The sequence below is a fragment of the Schistocerca gregaria genome, unplaced genomic scaffold (genome assembly GCF_023897955.1).
Source record: "Schistocerca gregaria isolate iqSchGreg1 unplaced genomic scaffold, iqSchGreg1.2 ptg000198l, whole genome shotgun sequence".
In the NCBI taxonomy this organism is placed as follows: Eukaryota; Metazoa; Arthropoda; class Insecta; order Orthoptera; family Acrididae; genus Schistocerca; species Schistocerca gregaria.
In genome coordinates, this window is record NW_026061736.1 from 2,070,833 (window position 1) to 2,081,518 (window position 10,686).

Sequence of the window (10,686 nt, forward strand, 5' to 3'; positions counted from 1 at the left end):
TACTGGCTATTACATCAACTTAGAAGCTTCATCTGTGTTCTACTATGGTGCTTTTAGTGTCTCCGCATACCGCATCACGCGACATAGCTTTGCAGACGATAAGTACAACCGTGTCAGAGGGAAGAGCGGCCAATGTGACGATCTGGCTTCAAGTTGATTCGATAACAAATGACGAAAACGGACGGATTTCTCAGGTTGTTACTATATATGAACACTTTTCACATACTCCCGTGCAACGCGGCTGCTAGTCCTCTTTTCATGCAGATTCTTAAGCTCCTAGCTCATGTACAAAGGCACAAAAGCCCGCAAAATACTCAATAATCGATACCTAAAACTTGAACTGTACTACTTCTTACTGGCTATTACATCAACTTAGAAGCTTCATCTGTGTTTTACTGTGGTGCTTTTAGTGTCTCCGTATACCGCAGCACGCGACATAGCTTTGCAGACGATAAGTACAACCGTTTCAGAGAGAAGAGCGGCCAATGTGACGATCTGGCTTTCAGTCGATTCGATAACAAATGACGAAAACGGACGGATTTCTCTGGTTTTTACTACATATGAACACTTTTCACATACTCCCGTGCAACGCGGCTGCTAGTCCTCCTTTCATGCAGAATCTTAAGGTCCTACATCATGTCCATGGTTCCAGAGCCAGGTAAAAAGTCAAAAATCGATTCCTAAAACGTATATTGTACTACTTCTTACTGGCTATTACATCAACTTAGAAGCTTAATCTGTGTTCTACTATGGTGCTTTTAGTGTCTCCGCATACTGCAGCACGCGACATAGCTTTGCAGACGATAAGTACAGCCGTTTCAGACAGAACTGCGGCCAATGTGACGATCTGGATTTAAGTCGATTCTGTAACAAATGATGAAAACGGACTGATTTCTCAGGTTTTTACTACATATGAACATTTTTCACATTCTCCCGTGCAACTCGACTGCTAGTCCTCCTTTCATGCAGAATCTTATGGTCCTAGCGCATGTCCAAGGCACCAAAGATAGCTAAAAAGTCAATAATCGATACCTAAAACTTGAATTGTACTACTTCTTACTGGCTATTACATCAACTTAGAAGCTTAATCTTTGTTCTACTATGGTGCTTTTAGTGTCTCCGCATACCGCAGCACGCGACATAGCTTTGCAGACGATAAGTACAACCGTTTCAGAGAGAAGAGCGGCTACTGTGACGCACTGCTTTAAGTCGATTCGATAATAAATTACGAAAACGGACGGATTTCTCAGGTTTTTACTACATATGAACACTTTTTACATACTCCCGTGCAACGCGGCTGCTAGTCCTCCTTTCATGCAGAATCTTAAGCTCCTAGCTCATGTCCAAGGCACCAAAGAAAGCTAAAAAGTCAATAATCGATACCTAAAAGTTGAACTGTACTTCTTGTTACTGGCTATTACATTACTTAGAAGCTTCATCTGTGTTCTACTATGGTGCTTTTAGTGTCTCCGCATACCGCAGCACGCGACATAGGTTTGCAGACGATAAGTACAACCGTTTCAGAGAGAAGAGCGGACAATGTGACGATCTGGCTTTAAGTCGATTCGATAACAAATGACGGAAACGGACGGATTTCTCAGGTTGTTACTACATATGAACACTTTTCACATACTCCCGTGCAACGCGGCTGCTAGTCCTCTTTTCATGCAGATTCTTAAGCTCCTAGCTCATGTACAAAGGCACAAAAGCCAGCAAAATAGTCAATAATCGATACCTAAAACTTGAACTGTACTACTTCTTACTGGCTATTACATCAACTTAGAAGCTTCATCTGTGTTCTACTATGGTGCTTTTAGCGTCTCCGTATACCGCAGCACGCGACATAGCTTTGCAGACGATAAGTACAACCGTTTCAGAGAAGAGGGGCCAATGTGACAATCTGGGTTTAAGTCGATTCGATAACAAATGACGAAAACGGACGTATTTCTCAGGTTTTTACTACATATGAACACTTTTCACATTCTCCCATGCAACTCGGCTGCTAGTCCTCCTTTCATGCAGAATCTTAAGGTCCTAGCTCATGTCTAAGGCACCAAAGAATGGTAAAAATTCAATAATCGAACCTAAGTCTTGAATTTTACTACATTTAACTGGATATTACTGTACCTTAGAAGCTTCATCTGGGTTCTACAATGGTGATTTAAGTGTCTCCGCATACCGCAGCACGCGACATAGCTTTGCAGACGATAAGTACAACCGTTTCAGAGAGAAGAGCGGCCAATGTGACGATCTGGCTTTCAGTCGATTCGATAACAAATGACGAAAACGGACGGATTTCTCGGGGTTTTACTACATATGAACATTTTTCACATATTCCCGTGCAACGCGGCTGCTAGTCCTCCTTTCATGCAGAATCTTAAGCTCCTAGCTCATGTCCAAGGCACCAAAGCCAGCTAAATAGTCAATAATCGATACCTAAATCTTGAACTGTACTACGTCTTACTTGCTATTACATCAACTTAGAAGCTTCATGTGTGTTCTACTATGGTGCTTTTAGTGTCTCCGCATACTGCAGCACGCGACATAGCTTCGCAGACGATAAGTACAACCGTTTCAGAGAGAAGAGCGGCCAATGTGACGATCTGGCTTTAAGTCGATTCGATAACAAATGACGAAAACGGACGGATTTCTCAGGTTTTTACTACATATGAACACTTTTCACATACTCCCGTGCAACGCGGCTGCTAGTCCTCCTTTCATGCAGAATCTTAAGCTCCTAGCTCATGTCCAAGGCACAAAAGCCAGCAAAATAGTCAATAATCGATACCCAAAACTTGAACTGTACTACTTCTTACTTGCTATTACATCAACTTATAAGCTTCATCTGTGTTCCACTATGGTGCTTTTAGTGTCACCGCATACCGCAGCACGCGACATAGCTTTGCAGACGATAAGTACTACCGTTTCAGAGAGAAGAGCGGCCAATGTGACGATCTGGCTTTAAGTCGATTCGATAACAAATGACGAAAACGGACGGATTTCTCAGGTTTTTACTACATATGAACACTTTTCACATGCTCCCGTGCAACGCGGCTGCTAGTTCTCCTTTCATGCAGAATCTTAAGGTCCTAGCTCATGTCCAAGGCACCAAAGCCAGCAAAATAGTCAGTAATCGATACCTAAAACTTGAATTTTACTACTTCTTACTGGCTATTACATCAACTTAGAAGCTTCATCTGTGTTCTACTATGGTGCTTTTAGTGTCTCCGCATACCGCATCACGCGACATAGCTTTGCAGACGATAAGTACAACCGTTTCAGAGAGAAGAGCGGCCAATGTGACGATCTGGCTTCAAGTTGATTCGATAACAAATGACGAAAACGGACGGATTTCTCAGGTTGCTACTACATATGAACACTTTTCACATACTCCCGTGCAACGCGGCTGCTAGTCCTCTTTTCATGCAGATTCTTAAGCACCTAGCTCATGTACAAAGGCACAAAAGCCAGCAAAATACTCAATAATCGATACCTAAAACTTGAACTGTACTACTTCTTACTGGCTATTACATCAACTTAGAAGCTTCATCTGTGTTCTACTGTGGTGCTTTTAGTGTCTCCGTATACCGCAGCACGCGACATAGCTTTGCAGACGATAAGTACAACCGTTTCAGAGAGAGGAGCGGCCAATGTGACGATCTGGCTTTCAGTCGATTCGATAACAAATGACGAAAACGGACGGATTTCTCTGGTTTTTACTACATATGAACACTTTTCACATACTCCCGTGCAACGCGGCTGCTAGTCCTCCTTTCATGCAGAATCTTAAGGTCCTACATCATGTCCATGGCTCCAGAGCCAGGTAAAAAGTCAAAAATCGATTCCTAAAACGTATATTGGACTACTTCTTACTGGCTATTACATCAACATAGAAGCTTAATCTGTGTTCTACTATGGTGCTTTTAGTGTCTCCGCATACCGCAGCACGCGACATAGCTTTGCAGACGATAAGTACAGCCGTTTCAGACAGAACTGCGGCCAATGTGACGATCTGGATTTAAGTCGATTCTGTAACAAATGATGAAAACGGACTGATTTCTCAGGTTTTTACTACATATGAACACTTTTCAAATTTTCCCGTGCAACTCGGCTGCTAGTCCTCCTTTCATGCAGAATCTTAAGGTCCTAGCTCATGTTCAAGGCACCAAAGCCGGCTAAAAAGTCAATAATCGATACCTAAAACTTGAATTGTACTACTTCTTACTTGCTATTAAATCAACTTAGAAGCTTCATCTGTGTTCTACTATGGTGCTTTTAGTGTCTCCGCATTCCGCAGCACACGACATAGCTTTGCAGACGATAAGTACAATCGTTTCAGAGAGAAGAGCGGCCAATGTGACGATCTGGCTTTAAGTCGATTCGATAACAAATGACGAAAACGGACGGGTTTCTCAGGTTTTTACTACATATGAACACTTTTCGCATTCACCCGTGCAACTCGGCTGCTAGTCCTCCTTTCATGCAGAATCTTATGGTCCTAGCTCATGTCCAAGGCACCAAAGCCAGCTACAAAGTCAATAATCGTTACCTAAAACTTGAATTGTACTACTTCTTACTGGCTATTACATCAACTTAGAAGCTTAATCTTTGTTCTACTATGGTGCTTTTAGTGTCTCCGCATACCGCAGCACGCGACATAGCTTTGCAGACGATAAGTACAACCGTTTCAGAGAGAAGAGCGGCTACTGTGACGCACTGCTTTAAGTCGATTCGATAATAAATTACGAAAACGGACGGATTTCTCAGGTTTTTACTACATATGAACAGTTTTCGCATTCTCCCGTGCAACTCGGCTGCTAGTCCTCCTTTCATGCAGAATCTTAAGGTCCTAGCTCATGTCCAAGGCACCAAAGCCAGCTAAAAAGTCAATATTCGATACCTAAAACTTACATTGTACTACTCCTTACTGGCTATCACATCAACTTAGAAGCTTCATCTGTGTTCTACTATGGAGCTTTTAGTGTCTCCGCATAACGCAGCACGCGACATAGCTTTGCAGACGATAAGTACAACCGTTTCAGAGAGAAGAGCGGCCAATGTGACGCGCTGCTTGAAGTCGATTCGATAATAAATTACGAAAACCGACGGATTCCTCACGTTTTTACTACATATGAACACTTTTCACATTCTCCCTTGCAACTCGGCTGCTAGTCCTCCTTTCATGCAGAATCTTAAGGTCCTAGCCTGTGTCCAAGGCACCAAAGGCAGCAAAAAGTCCATAATCGATACCTAAAACTTGAATTGTACTACTTCTTACTGGCTATTTCATCAACTTAAAAGCTTAATCTGTGTTCTACTATAGTGCTTTTAGTGTCTCCGCATACCGCAGCACGCGACATAGCTTTGCAGACGATAAGTACAACCGTTTCAGAGAGAAGAGCGGCCAATGTGACGCACTGCTTTAAGTCGATTCGATAATAAATTACGAAAACGGTCGGATTTCTCAGGTTTTTACTACATATGAACACTTTTCACATCCTCCCGTGCAACTCGGCTGCTAGTCCTCCTTTCATGCAGAATCTTAAGGTCCTAGCTCATGTCCAAGGCACCAAAGCCAGCAAAAAGTACATAATCGATACCTAAAACTTGAATTGTACTACATCTTACTTGCTATTACATCAACTGAGAAGCTTAATCTGCGTTCTACTATGGTGCTTTTAGTGTCTCCGCATACCGCAGCACGCGACATAGCTTTGCAGACGATAAGTACAACCGTTTCAGAGAGAAGAGCGGCCAATGTGACGATCTGGCTTTAAGTCGATTCGATAACAAATGACGAAAATGGACGGATTTCTCAGGTTTTTACTACATATGAACACTTTTCACATACTCCCATGCAACGCGGCTGCTTGTCCTCCTTTCATGCGAAATCTTAACGTCCTAGCTCATGTCCAAGGCACCAAAGCCAGCTAAAAAGTCAATAATCGATACCTAAAACTTGAGTTGTACTACTTCTCACTGGCTATCACATCAACTTAGAAGCTTCATCTGTGTTCTACTGTGGTGCTTTTAGTATCTCCGCATACCGCAGCACGCGACATAGCTTTGCAGACGATAAGTACAACCGTTTCAGAGAGAAGAGCGGGCAATGTGACGATCTGGCTTCAAGTTGATTCGATAACAAATGACGAAAACGGACGGATTTCTCAGGTTTTTACTACATATGAACACTTTTCACATTCTCCCATGCAACTCGGCTGCTAGTCCTCCTTTCATGCAGAATCTTAAGGACATAGCTCATGTCCAAGGCACCAAAGCCAGCTAAAAAGTCAATAATCGATATCTAAAACTTGAATTGTACTACTTCTTACTGGCTATTACATCAACTCTGAAGCTTCATCTGTGTTCTACTATGGTGCTTTCAGTGTCTCTGAATACTGCAGCACGCGACATAGCTTTGCAGACGATAAGTACAACCGTTTCAGAGAGAAGAGCGGCCAATGTGACGCACTGCTTTAAGTCGATTCGATAAGAAATTACGAAAACGGACGGATTTCTCAGGTTTTTACTACATATGAACACTTTTCGTATCCTCCCGTGCAACTCGGCTGCTAGTCCTCCTTTCATGCAGAATCTTAAGGTCCTAGCTCATGTCCAAGGCACCAAAGCCAGCTAAAAAGTCAATAATCGATATCTAAAACTTGAATTGTACTACTTCTTACTGGCTATTACATCAACTCTGAAGCTTCATCTGTGTTCTACTATGGTGCTTTCAATGTCTCTGAATACTGCAGCACGCGACATAGCTTTGCAGACGATAAGTACAACCGTTTCAGAGAGAAGAGCGGCCAATGTGACGCACTGCTTTAAGTCGATTCGATAATAAATTACGAAAACGGACGGATTTCTCAGGTTTTTACTACATATGAACACTTTTCGTATCCTCCCGTGCAACTCGGCTGCTAGTCCTCCTTTCATGCAGAATCTTAAGGTCCTAGCTCATGTCCAAGGCACCAAAGCCAGCTAAAAAGTCAATATTCGATACCTAAAACTTGAATTGTACTACTCCTTACTGGCTATCACATCAACTTAGAAGCTTCATCTGTGTTCTACTATGGAGCTTTTAGTGTCTCCGCATAACGCAGCACGCGACATAGCTTTGCAGACGATAAGTACAACCGTTTCAGAGAGAAGAGCGGGCAATGTGACGATCTGGCTTCAAGTTGATTCGATAACAAATGACGAAAACGGACGGATTTCTCAGGTTTTTACTACATATGAACACTTTTCACATTCTCCCATGCAACTCGGCTGCTAGTCCTCCTTTCATGCAGAATCTTAAGGACATAGCTCATGTCCAAGGCACCAAAGCCAGCTAAAAAGTCAATAATCGATACCTTATACTTGAATTGTACTACTTCTTACTGGCTATTACATCAACTTAAAAGCTTAATCTGTGTTCTACTATAGTGCTTTTAGTGTCTCCGCATACCGCAGCACGTGACATAGCTTTGCAGACGATAAGTACAACCGTTTCAGAGAGAAGAGCGGCCAATGTGACGCACTGCTTTAAGTCGATTCGATAATAAATTACGAAAACGGTCGGATTTCTCAGGTTTTTACTACATATGAACACTTTTCACATCCTCCCATGCAACGCGGCTGCTAGTCCTCCTTTCATGCAGAATCTTAAGGTCCTAGCTCATGTCCAAGGCACCAAAGCCAGCTAAAAAGTCAATAATCGATACCTAAAACTTGAATTGTACTACTTCTTACTGGCTATTACATCAACTTAGAAGCTTAATCTGTGTTCCACTATGGTGTTTTTAGTGTCTCCGCATACCGCAGCACGCGACATAGCTTTGCAGACGATAAGTACAACCGTTTCAGAGAGAAGAGCGGCCAATGTGACGCGCTGCTTGAAGTCGATTCGATAATAAATTACGAAAACCGACGGATTCCTCACGTTTTTACTACATATGAACACTTTTCACATTCTCCCTTGCAACTCGGCTGCTAGTCCTCCTTTCATGCAGAATCTTAAGGTCCTAGCCTGTGTCCAAGGCACCAAAGGCAGCAAAAAGTCCATAATCGATACCTAAAACTTGAATTGTACTACTTCTTACTGGCTATTTCATCAACTTAAAAGCTTAATCTGTGTTCTACTATAGTGCTTTTAGTGTCTCCGCATACCGCAGCACGCGACATAGCTTTGCAGACGATAAGTACAACCGTTTCAGAGAGAAGAGCGGCCAATGTGACGCACTGCTTTAAGTCGATTCGATAATAAATTACGAAAACGGTCGGATTTCTCAGGTTTTTACTACATATGAACACTTTTCACATCCTCCCGTGCAACTCGGCTGCTAGTCCTCCTTTCATGCAGAATCTTAAGGTCCTAGCTCATGTCCAAGGCACCAAAGCCAGCAAAAAGTACATAATCGATACCTAAAACTTGAATTGTACTACATCTTACTTGCTATTACATCAACTGAGAAGCTTAATCTGCGTTCTACTATGGTGCTTTTAGTGTCTCCGCATACCGCAGCACGCGACATAGCTTTGCAGACGATAAGTACAACCGTTTCAGAGAGAAGAGCGGCCAATGTGACGATCTGGCTTTAAGTCGATTCGATAACAAATGACGAAAATGGACGGATTTCTCAGGTTTTTACTACATATGAACACTTTTCACATACTCCCATGCAACGCGGCTGCTAGTCCTCCTTTCATGCGAAATCTTAACGTCCTAGCTCATGTCCAAGGCACCAAAGCCAGCTAAAAAGTCAATAATCGATACCTAAAACTTGAGTTGTACTACTTCTCACTGGCTATCACATCAACTTAGAAGCTTCATCTGTGTTCTACTGTGGTGCTTTTAGTGTCTCCGCATACCGCAGCACGCGACATAGCTTTGCAGACGATAAGTACAACCGTTTCAGAGAGAAGAGCGGGCAATGTGACGATCTGGCTTCAAGTTGATTCGATAACAAATGACGAAAACGGACGGATTTCTCAGGTTTTTACTACATATGAACACTTTTCACATTCTCCCATGCAACTCGGCTGCTAGTCCTCCTTTCATGCAGAATCTTAAGGACATAGCTCATGTCCAAGGCACCAAAGCCAGCTAAAAAGTCAATAATCGATATCTAAAACTTGAATTGTACTACTTCTTACTGGCTATTACATCAACTCTGAAGCTTCATCTGTGTTCTACTATGGTGCTTTCAGTGTCTCTGAATACTGCAGCACGCGACATAGCTTTGCAGACGATAAGTACAACCGTTTCAGAGAGAAGAGCGGCCAATGTGACGCACTGCTTTAAGTCGATTCGATAAGAAATTACGAAAACGGACGGATTTCTCAGGTTTTTACTACATATGAACACTTTTCGTATCCTCCCGTGCAACTCGGCTGCTAGTCCTCCTTTCATGCAGAATCTTAAGGTCCTAGCTCATGTCCAAGGCACCAAAGCCAGCTAAAAAGTCAATAATCGATATCTAAAACTTGAATTGTACTACTTCTTACTGGCTATTACATCAACTCTGAAGCTTCATCTGTGTTCTACTATGGTGCTTTCAATGTCTCTGAATACTGCAGCACGCGACATAGCTTTGCAGACGATAAGTACAACCGTTTCAGAGAGAAGAGCGGCCAATGTGACGCACTGCTTTAAGTCGATTCGATAATAAATTACGAAAACGGACGGATTTCTCAGGTTTTTACTACATATGAACACTTTTCGTATCCTCCCGTGCAACTCGGCTGCTAGTCCTCCTTTCATGCAGAATCTTAAGGTCCTAGCTCATGTCCAAGGCACCAAAGCCAGCTAAAAAGTCAATATTCGATACCTAAAACTTGAATTGTACTACTCCTTACTGGCTATTACATCAACTTAGAAGCTTCTTCTGTGTTCTACTATGGTGCTTTTAGTGTCTCCGCATATCGCAGCACGCGACATAGCTTTGCAGACGATAAGTACAACCGTTTCAGAGAGAAGAGCGGCCAATGTGACGATCTGGTTTCAAGTTGATTCGATAACAAATGACGAAAACGGACGGATTCCTCAGGTTTTTACTACATATGAACACTTTTCACATACTCCCGATCAACTCGGCTGCTAGTCCTCCTTTCATGCAGAATCTTAAGGTCCTAGCTCAGGTCCAAGGCACCAAAGCCAGCTAAAAAGTCAATAAACGATACCTAATACTTGAATTGTACTATTTCTGACTGGCTATTACATCAACTTAGAAGCTTCATCTGTGTTCTACTATGGTGCTTTAAGTGTCTCCGCATACCGCAGCACGCGACATAGCTTTGCAGACGATAAGTACAACCGTTTCAGAGAGAAGAGCGGCCAATGTGACGCGCTGCTTTAAGTCGATTCGATAAAAAAATTACGAAAACGGACGGATTCCTCACGTTTTTACTACATATGAACACTTTTCACATTCTCCCTTGCAACTCGGCTGCTAGTCCTCCTTTCATGCAGAATCTTAAGGTCCTAGCCTGTGTCCAAGGCACCAAAGCCAGCAAAAAGTCCATAATCGATACCTAAAACTTGAATTATACTACTTCTTACTGGCTATTTCATCAACTTAAAAGCTTAATCTGTGTTCTACTATAGTGCTTTTAGTGTCTCCGCATCCCGCAGCACGCGACATAGCTTTGCAGACGATAAGTACAACCGTTTCAGAGAGAAGAGCGGCCAATGTGACGCAC